The sequence below is a fragment of the Panthera pardus genome, unplaced genomic scaffold (assembly GCF_024362965.1).
Source record: "Panthera pardus isolate Hobbes unplaced genomic scaffold, ASM2436296v1 HiC_scaffold_3, whole genome shotgun sequence".
Taxonomy (NCBI): Eukaryota; Metazoa; Chordata; class Mammalia; order Carnivora; family Felidae; genus Panthera; species Panthera pardus.
This window is the reverse complement of record NW_026526876.1, coordinates 2,762,706-2,779,611: the sequence shown is the minus strand read 5'-3', so window position 1 is coordinate 2,779,611 and position 16,906 is coordinate 2,762,706. Positions and strand designations below refer to the sequence as shown.

The following is a 16,906-nucleotide window of genomic DNA, read 5'->3' as shown; positions in this document are numbered from 1 at the left end:
AACGTTGACAAGGATGTGGAAAAATCAAAACCCTCATTCACAGCTGGTGAGAATGTAAAATGGTGCAGCCACGTCTTAAAACAGTCTCGCGGCTCCTCAAATGATGAAACATAGACTTACCACATGACCCAGCAATTGTCCTCCTAGGTATGTACATGCCTGCCCCCAAAGAAAACATATGTCCACATAGGAACTTGTAAAGGGGTATTTATAGCAGCATTATTTACAATAGCAAAGGCGGTAACAACTCGAACGCACGTCAAATGACAAATGGAGAGACAACATGTGGTATATCCATACACTAGAATACTACCTGCCCATAAAAAGGAATGCCATACTGCTTCATGCTACAACATGGATGACCGTTGAAGACATTATGCCAAGTGAAAGAAGTCAGTGACAAAAGACAATTGTAGGATTCCTTTCGATTTAAGGGGAAACGCAAGTACAATGAGGAAGACTTTGTGTATCACAGGGTGGGACCTGCAGAGAACGGGAAACAGTCGGCATAGGCTCTGAGAGAAGCCTGGGTCTGACCTCCCCCACCCCGGGACACACAGAACAGTGCGGTTGCTGGTCTCTAGGGAGGGAATGGTGCTTCGCTGGTGAAAGTATGAAGAAGCCAGAGAACTGAATTTGGGAAGAAACCACCCCTGTCACAACAAGAAACACCACCAAGAAACCACCCCGTCACAAATTGCACCCGTAGTCAATCCTGACAGCGGCTAACTACGCATCCTCCGCCAAGAGAAAACAAAACAAAATAAGCTTTGATTACCATCCTTGCTCCTTGGACTCTACGCTGAGAGAAATAGCACAGAGCGTCTAGTTCAAGGCCAATCCTGCTCCTACCTTCTCCATCCTTCCCTCCACTTGAGCTCCTTCATCTCCTTTCTATTCATTCCTTTCCATTCTGGCTGATCCAGTCCAGTCCTTCAGAATCCTTTTTTTTTTTTTTTAGAGAAAGAGAGAGCGATTGAGAGCTTTCAAGAGTGGGGAAGAAGGGCAGAGGGAGAGAGAGAGAGAGAGAGAGAGAGAGAGAGAGAGAGAGAGAGAGAGAACCTTAAGCAGGCTCCATGCTCATCATGGAGCCCAACGCGGGATTTGATCCCATGATCTTGAGATCATTACCTGAGCCGAAATCAAGAGTCGGTGGCTCAACCAACCGAGCGACTAAGGCACCTCCAGAATCCTCTTCTTGTTCCTACTTTTAAAGGCTGGAGTTTCCCAGGAGTCTAACCTTGGTTCTCTTCTCCATCCTACTTCTTCCCAGGCAATCTCACCCACTCTCATGGTTTTAACTTCCAAGAACAGACTTGTCTTCCCAAATCTGTATCTACCTTACACTAGAGACCTACATTTCCAGCTGCAGAATAGACACATCCACCACATCCACATGGATGCCACACTTAAAATGGATCATTTCCTCCAGACCCTGTCTTAGTTTGGGTTCTCCCAAATCTACCCCTTTAAGGTAAGGGTTTGAGAACAAACTGATTATTTGGGAGGTGATCCCAGAAAACTCGGGCAGAGGAGCAAGATGGCGAAGAAACGAATGAAAGTGTGCTTCATCAAGCAAGTTACCAGTGTGGGTACCTAAACCTTAATCCCACTGAGGAACTCTGGGAACCAGCATATAAAATACCCACATCAGCACTCTACCACTGGAGAAGAAAGGAGCCGGGGTAGTCCTACACCAACTCCATTATCCTTGGTTGAAGGCTTCTGGGGAGTTGGAAGGGTGTTGATTCCCTGGCACTTTTACTCTGCTGTTCTGGGTTGCAACATGGGCACCAGAAAATCGTCAGCCAAAGAAACGCGGGTGCTAACAATGGGAAGTCAGGCCAGTGTTCACAGAAGTGGTGAGGGGAAGGGAATATGAGCAGCGTACCCACATTTCTGCTACCCATTCAAACCCGGAGCTCCTCCTGGATCCCCTCTTGTGGTTGGTATCACCCAGCCCAGAGAAACACGGTGTCAAAACCAGCTCTTCTCTCTCTTTCACCCCTCCACCCAGGACCCTGAAGATTTTACACCCTGAGTGGTACGTCCTCTTCTTTCTTGGCATCCCCACTGCCAAAGCCTTGGTGTCTAACTGGATTTCCTACACTCTGCCTCCTCCTTCTCTCATCTACCCACTAAAAAAATTGCTAGCATGAACGTTCTAAAATGCAAATCCATTTACACACGATGTTAAAAATACTTCAATGCTTATATAAGGTAGCTGGAATAATCAAACTCGTAGAGACAAGTGAGCAGAAAGATGGATGCCAGGGGGGCTGGGGAGAGGGAATGGGGAGTTATTGTTGAAAGCGGGACAGAGTTTCAGTCTGGGAGGACAGAAAAGTTCTGGAGATGGGTGATGGAGGTAGTTGTACAACAACATGAACGTCCTTAATGCCGCTGAACTGCACACTGAAAATGGTTAAGATGGTAAATGTTATGTGCACTTTACCACAATAAAAAAAAAAAATGTGAATCCTTCCTTGGCTCCCACTGCCTACAGAATAAAGCCCCAGCATCTTCACATGACACATCAGTCTCCGTTCTCTAGTCCTTGCCTGTCCCTCCAGCCTCATCTCCTACCATCCCGGCTTTGAGCTTCACCTCCCAGCATTTCCAACTACTCGTGGTTTCCAGAATACATCTTGCGTTTCCACGACTGTTTCCCACTGCACTTTCTGGTTTCTCTTCCCAGAGTACCACTCACGCCCCTGACTACGAGCAACTTCTCTTCATTCCTCACAACTCATCCGTGCATCTGTTCAATAATTATTCACTGGGTCTGGGACCCCCACCTTAGGAAACAGCAGTGGGAAAAGCAGGGTGGGAACAAGTGATTTCAAGTGAGAGTGTGTGCAAGGTCCTTGAGAAGCATCTAAGAAGGGGGTCTCGCCTCAGGTGGGAAAGTCAATCTCCACATGTGAGGGACCCTCTGATAGGGTTACCCCCTCTCCTTGATGCTGCTTCTGAGCCTTGTACGTTCTTCTAATTTCTGCCCGTGCCACATTGTTTATAATCATTTTATAAAGCTTCTGTATTAGTCATGATTCTCTAGGCCGCAAGTGACATTAAACCAATCTGAACTAGCTTTACCAAAAAAAGAGGGAGGAATTATCAGCTTCTATGAATAAACCACGGGAAGTACCGAGGTAGACGTGGTCTATGGAACAAGCGAATCTGGGACCACCCACTCGCCAGGCCTTTCTGTGTGTTACCTTCATTCTCTCAGTGGGAGTCACAGATTCAGGCAGCATGAGATTCACTTAATTAATTAATTTCACAAATATCACAGCCTATCAATTCTGAGACACACATTATAATATCCCCGAAATCAGCATACCTCTTACGGTTGCCATTGGCCGTCAGCGCCGAGGTCTGGATGTGCGCAAAATCAGGCAGTTAAAGAAGCAGCTCACCAGAAAGCATGGTGACTTGGTCTGCATCCCAGGTGGCCTCACGGATAACTGCAATCCTATAATATTTCACTCTACAAACCAGGCAAGGGTGTTCAAAGAAGGGATGTGAGTCCTGGTTGCTTAATCGACACCTTCCGGTGACACCTGCAGCTAAGATCAAGGACGTTGTCAGCATCAAATTTGCAGCATGGGTATCACAAGCTCAAAAGGAAATCCTGGAGAAAACTGAGGAATGCTTTTACAACCAACACATTACCAGTGTTCCTGATGGCAGAGGGGATGTTAACTGTGAAAAAAAATCACAGACACGAATGACTTGAATGACTTGGAACGAAAAAGCGATTCAAAAGGGAAAATCTAGGGGCGCCTGGGTGGCTCAGTTGGTTAAGGGTCCGACTCTTGATTTTGGCTCAGGTCACGGTCTCATGGTTTGTGAGATCAAGCCCCGCATCGGGTTCTGTACTGACAGTGCAGAGCCTGCTTGGGATTCTCTCTCCCTCTTTCTCTACCCCTCCCCCCCCCCAAAATAAATAAGCTTAAAAAAACAGAAAATCTGAATGTAAGGAAGTTTTGGAAATACCTCAACCAATTTATTTTGCTTATATTTTCCTTTTTGCATATGTATGAGAACGGAATATGACATACATTGATGTCTAAATAACTGTAAAAGATCTCTCAATAAGTCTAAAATAAAAAAATTGTGCAGGGGTGCCCAGGTTGCTTAGTCGGTGAAGCATCTGACTTCGGCTCAGGTCATGATCTCAAAGCTTGTGAGTTCGAGCCCCACGTCGGGGTCTGTGCTGACACCTCAGAGCCTGGAGCCTGCTTTGGATGCTGTGTCTCGCTCTCTCTCTGCTCCTTGCCTGCTCGCACTCTGTCTCTGTTTCTCTCTCTCTCTCTTTCAAAAATAAACAATAAAACATTTAAAAAATTTAATGTACATAATAAAAAGCATTGCATTATAGTTTCATTGACTGTTTTTTTTTTCTTTTTTAGTGGAACACAAAATAATTGTTTTAAAATTTCTAGCATCTTAGATTTTATGAAGTTGTGTTTATTGGGCACTTACTATGCACTGGAGACATACATTGAACAAAACAAGGACCAAGCTCCCGTGGAGCTCGTGCACCCTTCTAACTCTAACCTCTTGCTTTACTGGGCTCCATTTTGAACTATGCAAGGAAAAGTGATCAGCCCGATATGGATGACAGTTACCCTTGGAAAAATCTTCGTGAACAGGGAGTATGAAGTTCTATGGTTGTTTCAATCTGGGTCACGGCCAGTCCCCGCACCCAAAGCGAAGTGTACTTCCAGAAAAAGGAAGAAAGAAGCCTTGAACAGAAAAAAAAAAAAAATCAGAGTTGTTTTAATGTCCATTTGTCCTATAAGACACAGGAGTAGGGCTCTTGCCTTTAGCGGGCAGGGTCCAATCAAGAAAACGGCATTCAAAAGAGGCAGTTCAGTAAGAGGGAATTTAATACAGGGAGTAGTTACAAGGTTTGGGGAAGGGCTAAACAGCCAAATGGGACGGCGGGGTGGTGAGCCAAGCCAGAGATCGGCAAGAGTGGGACGTGCCCAGCACACTTAAGGCTAGAGGGAAAAGGAAGAAGGTGGTATCACCAGAGGCCAGCGTCACTCGGCCGGAGCTGGGACCAAGCAGAAGATGGGGAAGAAATCCCCTGGCTTCTCCCTTCCCCTCACCTTCCAATCTTCCACCAGTGTCTTTCACTAGCCACCCCTAGCCAGTGGCATCTGGGCAAAGGAGCCCGCAAAATGAAGTTGGCAGGATCGGTGCCCGTCTCTGTATCGAACACAGGACCTAAGTGCCTAGCACAGGACCCGGTTGCTACAGAAGGAAATCAACTCAGTACTAACAGAAACGGAGAATGGCCACCGAAACACGAGGGTAGAGATACGGATAGAGCGTTACTGCATTAGAGAGAAGAGGGTAACTTCCTCCACACAGGGTACCCGAGAGAGGGCTCACAAGAAAACGTGATGAATGAAAAAGGATACAAAAAACGGGCAAGGGTTTGCCAGAGGAAGAGAAGGGGCGACAGTCAGCCAGGCCGGGAAGACCGCACACGCTGAAGGCAGGGCAAACGAAAGCATTGCAAGAACGACCAGATGCAAAGTCCAATCCTATGAAGCGCTCTTTCCGTACCTCTCTGTGCGATTACATAGCTTTCCCCTTTCATTATTTACACAATGGGTGACACTAACATATGTCCTTACATCGAACCATTCTTGAATTCCTGGAGTGAAAACTATTCGGCCAAAATGTATTACTCGTTTGATTCTGCTGCATTCATTTTGCCATTTCACTCGGGATACGTGCATAGATACCACAGGTAAGCTTTGGTCCGTACTTGGCTTTTGCTGGGCTCCCACTGTTCTCTATCAGGGCTACCTTAATTTTGTGAAATTATTTGGAGAACTTTCTATCTTTTCCTAGTTTCTGGCATATTTTAATAGCCGTGGAATCGCCACCATCAACCTTGGGTTATTTAAGCATTGGTGATTCTGCCTGTGGGTTTGGGACTCAATCTCTTCCTTGTCACTCCTGCCACCCACTTTTTGGCCGCTTGCCACCCAAGCTACCGCTGTCCCGACTCCCCCCTTCCCTGCACCACAAAACCCTGATCTTTACCCCCCAGCTATAGTGAGTGAAACCCTCAAGGCCCTTGCCCCATCCCACCTAACTCCTCTTCCCCCTTTATTTTAGATCTCTCCTTCTTACAGAAAGTCTTGTCTGATATGCTTCATCCTAAGCCCCAGTGCCCGATTCTGTGCTCACCTGGTCTTGGCCTGTTATCTTCTCTTTTTTTTAATATTTTTATTTTTTCATTCGAGAGAGAAAGAGAGAGAGCACGAGCAGGAGAGAGGCTGAGGGAGAGGGAAAGGGTGTGGGGGGGGGGGAGAGAAAGAGAGAACCCCAAGCAGACTCCATGCTCAGCATAGAGCCCAACGCAGGGCTCAATCCCACAATCCTGGGATCATGACCCGAGCCAAAATCAAGAGTCAGATGCTCAAAGGACTGAGCCACCCAGGCGCCCCAGAACACTGGCCTGTTCTCCTCCTGGGTAATTGTCTGCTCATTTGTCTCCATACTTAAAGACTGATTTGTACCTTGTCCTTCATTATAATCTTAGCACTGGCACACAGCAGGTGCTCACTGTGCAGCAATTAGGTGAATGCTATAAACTCGCACCTCAGAAACAAGAGAAGAGAGGAATAATTGAGTTGGCAAACTACAGCTTGTGGCCAAATGAATGGAGCCCATCCCCTGTTGGCAATGTCTTTGGGCTATAAGGGCAGAGTTGAGTCGTTATGAGAGAGACCGTATGACCCTGGAAATCCTAAAATATTCACTATCTGGCTCTTCACAGAAAGTTTGCAGACGCTTGGTTTAGAGCTCCCGCTTCCACGAAGGCCACTTTGTGCATCCAAATAAATGACAGTGCAGAAAGAGTTGGAAAGAATGAGTTATTGCTGCTGAAGGACGGTGGGGACATTAAGTCTGACGCCCATTCGATGTCATGAGCTGCTGTGCTGGCAACTCTGAGTCCACTTGACCCCACAACCACGTTCATCTAACATCTTCGTGAATATCAACGCCAGATTATTTATTTACAAGGTGTGGCTTCACATACAACAGGGCTGGTCATAAACCCAAACGACTCCAGGGACCAGGAGGTCAAGAGAACGAGTGAAGCCACCCGGGTTGGGGAGAGCTTGTGGCATGAAGGAGGAACCACCATTCGGCTGCTTTAGCCGACGAGGAAATAGGATTTATTCAACAGAGGCTAGGGCTATGGATTTTTAGGTGAAATGTCTTCTTTTTTTTAAGTTTGCTTATTTTTGAGAGAGAGAGAGAAGGAGAGGGAGAGTGAGCAGGGGAGGGGCAGAGAGAGAGGAGGATAGAGGATCTAAAACAGCAAAGAGCCCAATGCGGGGCTTGAACTCACAAACCTAGAGATCAGGACCTGAGCCGAAGTCAGACGCTTAACCAACTGAGGCACCCAGGCGCCCCAGAAATGTCTCAATTATTAAAGTTCTGTCAGTCAACATATCAAGAGGCAAAGCTAAAATCCTGTGCACTGCTGGGGAAGGGTGGATGGTGCAGACACGTTGAAGACTGACCTGGCCGTACTTGGTTCTATGAAGCACAGGTGCACGCTGTGACCAGGAAACTCTGCTCCTGAGTCTAAATCCCAAAGAGATTCTCACACAGACCATCTGGGGGGGGGGGGGGGGCGGGAGGGGACATGAACCAACAAATGCAGAAACAAGTAAACACAACAAGGGAGGGGCTTGCATAGATCAATGATGATAAAGTGCCAAGAAGGTAAATATGATTAATTATTCCCCACACCTGAGGTCTGAAAACACGGGGAGAAGGAAGAAACAGATCTACAACCAGATATGTTACGTGGGGTTACGTAGACAAAAAAATGGTTTGGGAATCTAAGCCCCCCACGCAGGTTCAATGACCTCAAAACACCTTTCGAACCAAAAATCTTTGAGTATACCATCTGCTGCTTGGGGAGACAGAACTCAGACAGACAATCCGGGCAGTTAATGTCAGCTTGGTGTTTTACATCACTGTCCTCCTCACAGAACAAAAATCAGCCACGTGCTAAGCAGGGGACAGAATAAAGAGGACACGGCTTCCTACTCCCCTGTAGCCATTCCTTCAGCAAGCATTAATAGGCACCAACTGTGAGCATTTCACCCTACTAGGGAGGCACAACTAACATAACTAAGTAGGCGTTGCTGTTCGGTCCTCGGGGAATTCTCCATCTTGTGGGAGATTAAACTCAGGCCCAAAGGGTGAAGCAACGAACCCATCTAATGCAACCACAAAGGAGAAGTAAGTGAGAAAATGCTCCATGAGCAGAGCCGTGGCCGGAGTTTGGGGACCAGAGCCTGACACGGACTGGGGTGATCAGAATGGTCTGTGGAGAAGGTGTCTATTATGAGCTGCAGATTGCTACATTCCATGATAAGCCACCTGTCATCTTTTTTTTTTTTTAAAGTTTTATTTATTTTTGAGAGAGACAGAGACAGAGCACAAGTGGAAGAGGAACAGAATTGGAAGCAGGCTCCAGGCTCTGAGCTGTCGGCACAGAGCCCGACGCGGGGCTCAAACTCACGAACCGTGAGATCATGACCTGAGCCGAAGTCGGGCGCTCGACCGACTGAGCCACCCAGGCACCTGGGAGATTCCAATTCTAAAAAGGCCCTGCTTGTGAGGTTAGCCTTTGGCTGACATGGGGAACTTAGATTTGGGAAGTTCCCAAATTAGATATAGGATCTAAATTAGATTTAGATCTAATTTGTTAGATTAGGAACAAATGTTCCTAACATTTGTAGAACTGGTAAGAGAGGCTCTCTGAGCCTAAAGTGTTTGCACAAACACTGTGGTTGATCCTGAACACCTGCCTTCCTGCCGGGAGTCTGAAGTTTTGGAATATGCTAGGCAGAGGGCGCCTACATGATCAGCCCCCTGTAAAACCCATGAGTCTCTCTGAGTCTCTAGTGAGCTGCCCCGGTGGACGACACTGGGGGACACATGCTGTCACGGCTCGTCGCGGAGAATTAAACACGTCCTGTGACTCTACTGGAAGAGGACTCTTGGGAGCCAGTGTCCTTGGACTTGGTGTTGTGTGCCTCTTCCCTTTGATGATTTTGCTTTGTAGCCTCTCACAAAACAAATCACAGCCATGAATAAGCCAGTGTGCTGAGTCCTGTGAGACCTCCTAAGGAATCACTAAATCTCAGGGTGGTCTTGTGGACCCCAGGCCTACAAATACAATCTAAATAAAAGATAATATTGGAGATTGGACTGACATAATGGACTAAACACACACTTCTGCCTTCCGGGTGGCCTAAAAACCCATGGAATGGCAAAAAGTATTATTTTTAAAATATTAAATTGATAAGACACCTAGACACACACAAATAAAGAAACAGTGCCACTGGCTAACTAGAACGTCTAAGAACTTTCTGAAAGGTAGAGGGTACTCAGAACGAGATTGCCTGAGCAAAGTACAGCCCCACACCTGCCCGGGAGGAGGCCGTCATGCAGCGGGAAATGATAAGGAGCTTCAGGCTCTGAATCGGCAGAGAGAAGACGGGGCAGGGATGGAATATGACAACCCGATGAACTGGGGAACTACAGTCAGATAAGCCAGGACGACGAGACCCTTCCCCACACTCACTGAGCAGCCTACAACAAATGTTCCCTCACCTGGACTATGCACCCCTCTCAGCAGCACCAGGCAACTCCTTGGCAATCGCCGGAGATGGCCTATGGCAAACAGGACAGGCAGGGAAATGGGAATTCTCAAACGTAAAGACGGCCACCAAAAGGAGAGTCACTGAGTTTTTGTAACGTCACAAAATGGGGACAGCAAGTCAACAGAACATATACCCAAGGAAAGAGAGTTAGTTAGTCCAGCACATAGAATATTAAGACATCCGTAGGAAGATTGGAGGGGACAGTCTGTCTGTGAAAAGGAAACAGCTGAGAGGTGAAGATCTCTACACCGTGAAATAAAAAAGCAGGGTGAGGGGCAGAACATGGAATAACGCTATTACTTGTGCAAAAAAAAAAAAAAAAAAAAAGGAGGGATTAAGAATCGTTTCATATATCATTGTATTTGCACAAGGAGACCTTGGAGGACATATACAAAACTAATAACGGGGCTACCTGCTTGTGGGGTGAGGGAGAACTAGGCAGATGGGGGAAAGGGATGGTGGGAGACCTTTCATGCATATCTTTTTAATACAGTATGATTTTTTTATTTTTTTAGATGTTTTATTTATTTTTGAGAGAGAGAGACAGAGACAGAGTGTGAGCGGGGAAGGGGCAGAGAGAGGGAGACAGAGAAGTCGAAGCAGGCTCCAGGCTCTGAGAAGTCAGCACAGAGTCCGACACAAGGCTCGAACCCGTGAACTGTGAGATCGGGACTTGAGCTGAAGTTGGACGCTTAACCGACTGAGCCACCCAGGCACCCCACACACAGTATGATTTTTGAACACTGAATATCTTTTCTATTCTAAAAACTAAATTTTACAAAGTAGAGACCTTGAAAGTGAAATAAATGATAATCAACATGGAAAACACTCAACAGATGGACAGTTGACTGGACAAAGCCAAACACTAGATTTGTGAGTGGGAAAATCCAAGCCAAGGAATCTCCCAAAATGCAGCCCACAAAGATAAGGAGGCAGATCATTTGAGAAGAAAGTGAAAGATGAAAGAAAAAGTTGAAAAGATGAAAGTGAAACATGAAAGATGAATTGAGAGATTCTGATACCCATTTAATAGTAATTCCAGAAAAAGAAAATAAAAGACAATGGAGGCAAGGAAATACCCAAAGAGAAACTTCCCCCGTGCCACAGAAATGCGTTAATCTATGGAAAGAAAGGGGCCACTAAGCACTGAGCAGAAAGAACAAAAGAGAACTATCCCCGTGGACAAATAGTAAAATGTTCCAACACCAAGAAAAAAGAAAAAATGGTTAAGCTTCAGAGAAAATAAACAGGTTAACTACAGAGAAATGGAAATCACACTGTAGAAACTTCTCATCCACGACACTAGTTACCAGCAGATAATGAAGAATTACCTTCAAAATGCAGAGGTTTTAACCTGGAATCCTATCCTCAGCCGAGAGTACTCAGGCAGAAAAGCAAAATAAAAAATACTTTACACGTGCAAAGGCTCAGAAAGTTTACCACCCACAAAATCTCAGGTGGAAAAACAAAGTTACTTGAGGATTCACTTAAGGAATAATGAATCCACAAAGTAGAAAAACAGGAGATGAAAGACCAATGAAGAGCAAATAATTGGCAAAACTTATCAATGATGAGTAAATAATCAGTAAAACATGGCTGTTTATGCATAATGTAAAAAAAAAAAACAAATTCCATATGATCTTAATACGAGGCAGAATTAAAATCAGGTTAAGGTTCACTCTTGCTTTACTCACGAAGGGTTCATATATACAGATTAGCTTTAAGCACCAAGGGAAAAAAATGTTTAGATATGTGTGAAAATTTAAGGGTAGCAAAAGAGCTCGATTTCATTTATCATAAGGGAAATACGAATTAAAACCACAATGGGATACCCACCAGGATGACTAAAATCTAAAAGACAGAAATTACCAAGAGATGGCAGCTACCATGTATGTTTCTCAGGTACATAACTTAGAAACTGTCAATATTTACTCAAACCCTAGGCATGTGCTATGACCAAGCAATTCTCCTCCTGGATGTACACACTCAACAGACACGCATACATTCATTCAACAAATGACATGTGCTAGAATGTTCACAGCAGCGCTATTCACCGTATCCCCAAACTGCAAACAACCCAACTGTCAATCACGTAAAATGGGTTTCTACATCGTGGATACACACATGATGGGATACATACAGCAAGGAGAACGGACAAACCACAACTACACTCAGGACTACAGACAAATCACACAACTGTAAGGTTGATGGCAAGAAGCTGGATGTAAAAGGGCACATACTATATGATTCTATTGATGTAAAGTATGAGAATAGCTAAAACGAATCTACTGCGTTAGAAATCAAGACAGTGGGGGCACCTGGGTGGCTCAGTCAGCTGGATGTCCAGCTTCGGCTCAGGTCATGATCTCACTGCTCGTGAGTTCGAGCCCCACATCGGGCTCTGTGCTGACAGCTTGGAGCCTACAGCCTGCTACAGATTCTGTCTCCATCTCTCTGCCCTTCCCCTGCTCTCTCTCTCTCTCTCTCTCTCTCTCTCTCTCTCTCCCTCAAATACAAAAAATAAAAAACATTTAAAAAATAAAAAGAAATCAAGATAGTGGTTATCCCTGGGGGTGGGACACATGAGGGCAGATTCTGGAGTGTTGGAAAGGTTGTTTCTTGTTCTGAGTGTTGGTTATATGTGTGTTCAGCCCGTCCAAATTCATGGATCTATACACTTAATATGTGTGTACCTTTAAACATTTATGTTATATCTCCATAAAGGGTGCCTGGGTGGCTCAGTCAGTTGGGCTTCTGAGTCTTGATTTTGGCTCAGGTCATGGTCTCACAGTTCGTGAGATCGAGCCCCGTGTCGGGCTCTGCTCAGACATCACAGAGCCTGCTTGGGATTCTCTTTCACCCTCTCTGTTTGCCCCTCCCCTGCACATGCACGAATGTGCTTTCTCTCTCAAAATAAGTAAATAAACTTTATTTAAAAAAATTAAAAAGTATCTAAAAACATAACTTCAAAAATACATGTAAATAGATAAGCACTATTTACAGGTGGTCTGTAAGTATACATATTACAAAAACTAATAGAAATAGAACAAAAGAAACCCACTGGGAATCATAGTGGAAAACTTTAACACAACTCTCAGAATCAACAGATCAGAGAAAAAGTAAGCTAAGGAGACAGAGAACATAATTTGTAATTAATAAATTGGAAATAAGTCTACAATTTCATGCAGAAAAATGTCACAAAAACTGACAGCTCATTAGATTACAAACTAATTTCTGTTTTCTCATCTCCATCCTTCTTTCAGCAATATGGCAGACTAGAGATCCCAAAGCCTTCCAGCCACAAAACATCTTTAAAAACTGCTAGGGGAAAAAAAGAAAAAAACTACAACAACTTTATTTTTTTTTTAATTTTTTTTAACGTTTATTTATTTTTGAGACAGAGAGAGACACAGCATGAATGCGGGAGGGGCAGAGAGAGAGGGAGACACAGAATCCGAAGCAGGCTCCAGGCTCTGAGCCATCAGCCCAGAGCCCGACACGGGGCTCGAACTCATGGACCGCGAGATCGTGACCTGAGCTGAAGTCGGACGCCTAACCGACTGAGCCACCCAGGCACCCCAAACTACAACAACTTTAAAATCAATGGACTAGAGAAACCTAGTGAAGCCAAAATTCAAGAGTGCAGGCAAAATAAAGGCATTTTCAGATATTATAAAAACAGAATGCATCATCACTGAAGGAACTTCTAAAGAATGTACTTCAGGGAGAAGGAAAATGATTCAAAGTGATATAAGAAGGAATGGAGAGTGAATGGGGCACTTGGGTGGCTCAGTCCGTTAAGCGTCTGACTTCAGCTCAGGTCATGATCCCACACTCCGTGAGTTCGAGCCCCGCGTCAGGCACCGTGCCTGGAGCCTGCTGCAGATCCTGTGTCTCCCTCTCTCTCTGCCCCTCCCCTGCTCATGCTCTGTCTCTCTCTGTCTCAAAAATAAATTAAAAAAAAAAAAAAAGACGGAATGGAGAGTGAAGAAGATAGATAAACAGGTACAGAAGTCTAGTAAATATTGACCCAGAAAATCGGTATAATAGTAACATCAGCAATAATGTCCAATTTCTTTTTCTTTTTTTTTTTTTGCATTTATTTATTTTTGAGAGACAGAGAGAGACAGAGCACGAGTGGGGGAAGGGCAGAGAGAGAGAGAGGGAGACACAGAATCAGAGGCAGGCTCCAGGCTCTGAGCTGTCAGCACAGAGCCCAACACGGGGCTTGAACCCACGAACTGTGACATCATGACCTGAGCCGAAGTCGGACGCTTAACGGACTGAGCCACCCAGTCGCCCCAATAATGTCCAATTTAAAGGACTGAAGTAGTAACAGAGCTTAACAGCAAATGGGAGGTAACTGGAGTGAAAATATTAGAAGTCCTTGCCTTGTTCAGAAGGAGGACTGAAAGATTACATAAATGATCTAAGCCTTCAAATTCAAAAGGCTAGAACTTGCAAAAATAAATTCAAATTAAGTAGGAAGATTAAGAATGTACGTTACTGACGTACAAAAATAAAAGTAACGGGATTAATCAATAAATCCAGAACTGGCGCTTTGGAATGATAATGAAATAAGCAAGGAGGAAGCAAGCCTGACCGATACAAAAAAAGAGAAAAGGCACACACACAAGAGTGTGAACAAGACGAACACACCATAAATGTGGAAGAACTATTTTCCTGCAACAGAAGACTATCTACAACATTATGCAAACACACATTAAATTCCAATAATGTTAATGATTTTCTGGGCAGATATAAAGCACTAGATTGACTTTGGAGAAATAGAAAACCTGAGGAAAATCAATGGTCGTGGAAAAAAATAGAAAAGATAGTTAAGTATTGATATCAACTTCTTAAAAAAAGATGATCACCAGCAGCCCAGGCAGCCTGCAGTCAGATTCTGCCAAACTTTAAGGAACAGATAATTCTTCTGCTCCACAGCAGAGAAAACGGTGGAAAACTTCCCAACTGATTCGGTGAGGACATAATCAGCATAATTATAAACTCAGACCAAAAAAGGGGGGCAGGAGGGAAAAGTGACTGATCTCGCTTATAAATATAAATGCTAAAACTCTAATTAAATGTTAGCTTATTGAATCTATCAAACAACCCAAAAGTGCATTTTAATTTATGCCAGGATTTTAGTGACCGAAAATCTAGCAGTATAATCACCGATGTTATCAATTTTAAGAAGAAAACTACACAGTCATATCAATACGTGTGATACACAAGCACTTGGGGGGGGGGGGATTCAACACTGACTCCTAACTCTTGAAACTCTTAGTAATTAGGCATAAATGAAAACTTACTTAATATGGTAAGAATATATTTCGTGAAGATCGCATTGGATCACTGCCCTAAAACCGAGCCCGAAACAAACTGTCCTAGCTAACCTTAATAGCCAGGACTGTGCAGACAGTGGTCAATGGAAAATAAGAAGTACAAACATTGGTAAGAGACGTCTGCTCCCTTCGAACAGATGAAGAGAGAGTATTTGCCTACAACAACCAAACAAGTCAACTGAAAAAACTATTAAAACGGATAGAGTTTCGTATGAAGGCTCAGCTTCAGATCTAGCCTAAGCTGCCAAATTAAACGTGCTTGCTTTCTCAAAGGTACTACGCAAAGCTGTTTTCTGTGGAGTAAGACCTTAAGGTTGACAAACTTGCTCTGTCTCTCCTCCCCCGTCTTAAACGTTGCAAAAGCTTCGTGTTTGCAACCGGATAACCAAAATCTTCTCAAACCAAAATTTGTCCTGAAGAGTTGAGTTGTGCCTCCCCTCAAAAACACGTTATCTCCTGCCTCCAGCTACCGCAGTTACTAATGGATAAGCATGTCAACCAGTCCAACATAATTCTTCCGATAGAGGGCAAGGAAGAGCACCTTCGCAGTAATTTTTTTTTTTTTTCCCCAAGCCTTATACTGCTTATTATATAAACTTACGTGCTGAAAACTGCAGCTCGCTCAAAATAAAAATGAGATATTCAGGGTCAAACTTCCTTTAAAAAAAAAGGGGGGGGGGAACCTAAAACTCATTTCATTTCAAACACATTTGGGAAGGAGGTCGTTGCTGTTGCACTCCTGGCAGGCTCCGCATCACCGGGCCACCCCTAAGCATCCAAACGGTCCCCCAGGGCTCACAGGTGCACTGCGCTGTGGCACCGCCGGCTGACCCGGGAGACGCACGGCCAGCGCCTTCCCCGGTCACCCCAGGCCAACAGGGGGATCGGAGCTCTGTGGACGCGGAGGATGGCCAAGGGTTAGCCGGTCCCCGACATACACGCATCCCCCGGACAGCACCAGGAGAAAGGTGCGGGAGGCTCCGGGGGCCGGGAGAGCCCCGGCCAGGCGTGCCCAGGCACCTGTCCCACCGCGGCGAGGGTTGGGGGCGCCTCTCAGGGCCGCAGTCCTCTGGGGTCACCTGGCCCTCTGTCCTGGGCTCCTACGCCAACCCCTGGGGCCCGGAAGGGAGGGGGGCGGCCCCCTGCCGCTGCCACCTGCGGCACCGGTCCCGCAGTTCCCGGGCTTGGTGGGCAGGACAGGTTAGGAGGTCCGTCCCGGGCTGGGGGCGGGACCCGCCGGGCGGTGGGGGACCGGGGCCACCGCAGCGACAACGGCAACAGCGCGTCTTCCGTCTCGGACGGACAGTCCTGCGCCCCGCTGCCTGGACCCTCGGACCCCAGGGTTCGTCCGCCCGACCCGGGAAGACGACGCAGCTGAGGCGCAAAAGAGCCGGCGACCAGCGCGGCGCCTACTCACCGGCTCCGCTCGCTCCCGCCGCGCCGCCGCAGCCCGCAGCCGCCGCGGCTCCCCGAGCTCACGGATGCTCCACGAAAGGTCCCTGGGATCCTACCCGCGCCTCCCGCAGCCGCCTCCAGGGGGCGGGCGAGAGCCGGCGCGAGGCATCCTGGGAGATGTAGTCCTGCGCCCCCTGCACATTCACCCTCGCAGCTCTCCATCCACGAACTGGTGGTGGTGTTTCTTCCCCCGTGCTTCCTCTCTGTCTCCCTCAGGGGCTCACCTCCGCTTCTAGCTAATAAGTGTGGGAACGCTCCAGTCGAGCCCTGGGCCTCCTTTCCTCGCTCTAGATCAGTGGTTCTCAAAATGTGGTGGTACCTGCACCAGCAGCTTCAGCATCGTCTGGGAACTTGGTAAAAATGACAATTCTCCATCACAGG

The 16,906-nt window shown here is 46.1% G+C and overlaps 1 protein-coding gene across 1 annotated transcript in view; it reads right to left on the bottom strand.

The window, feature by feature from the left end:
- The window catches only part of SPECC1 (sperm antigen with calponin homology and coiled-coil domains 1), a 283,596-nt gene extending 267,009 nt beyond the window's left edge, over nt 1-16,587 (bottom strand). Inside the window, exon 1 of the mRNA XM_053893308.1 lies at nt 16,488-16,587. The gene's annotated coding sequence lies outside the window, so the exon portion shown is untranslated. The remainder of the gene's footprint in view (nt 1-16,487) is intronic.
- Between the last annotated feature and the right edge of the window lie 319 nt (nt 16,588-16,906).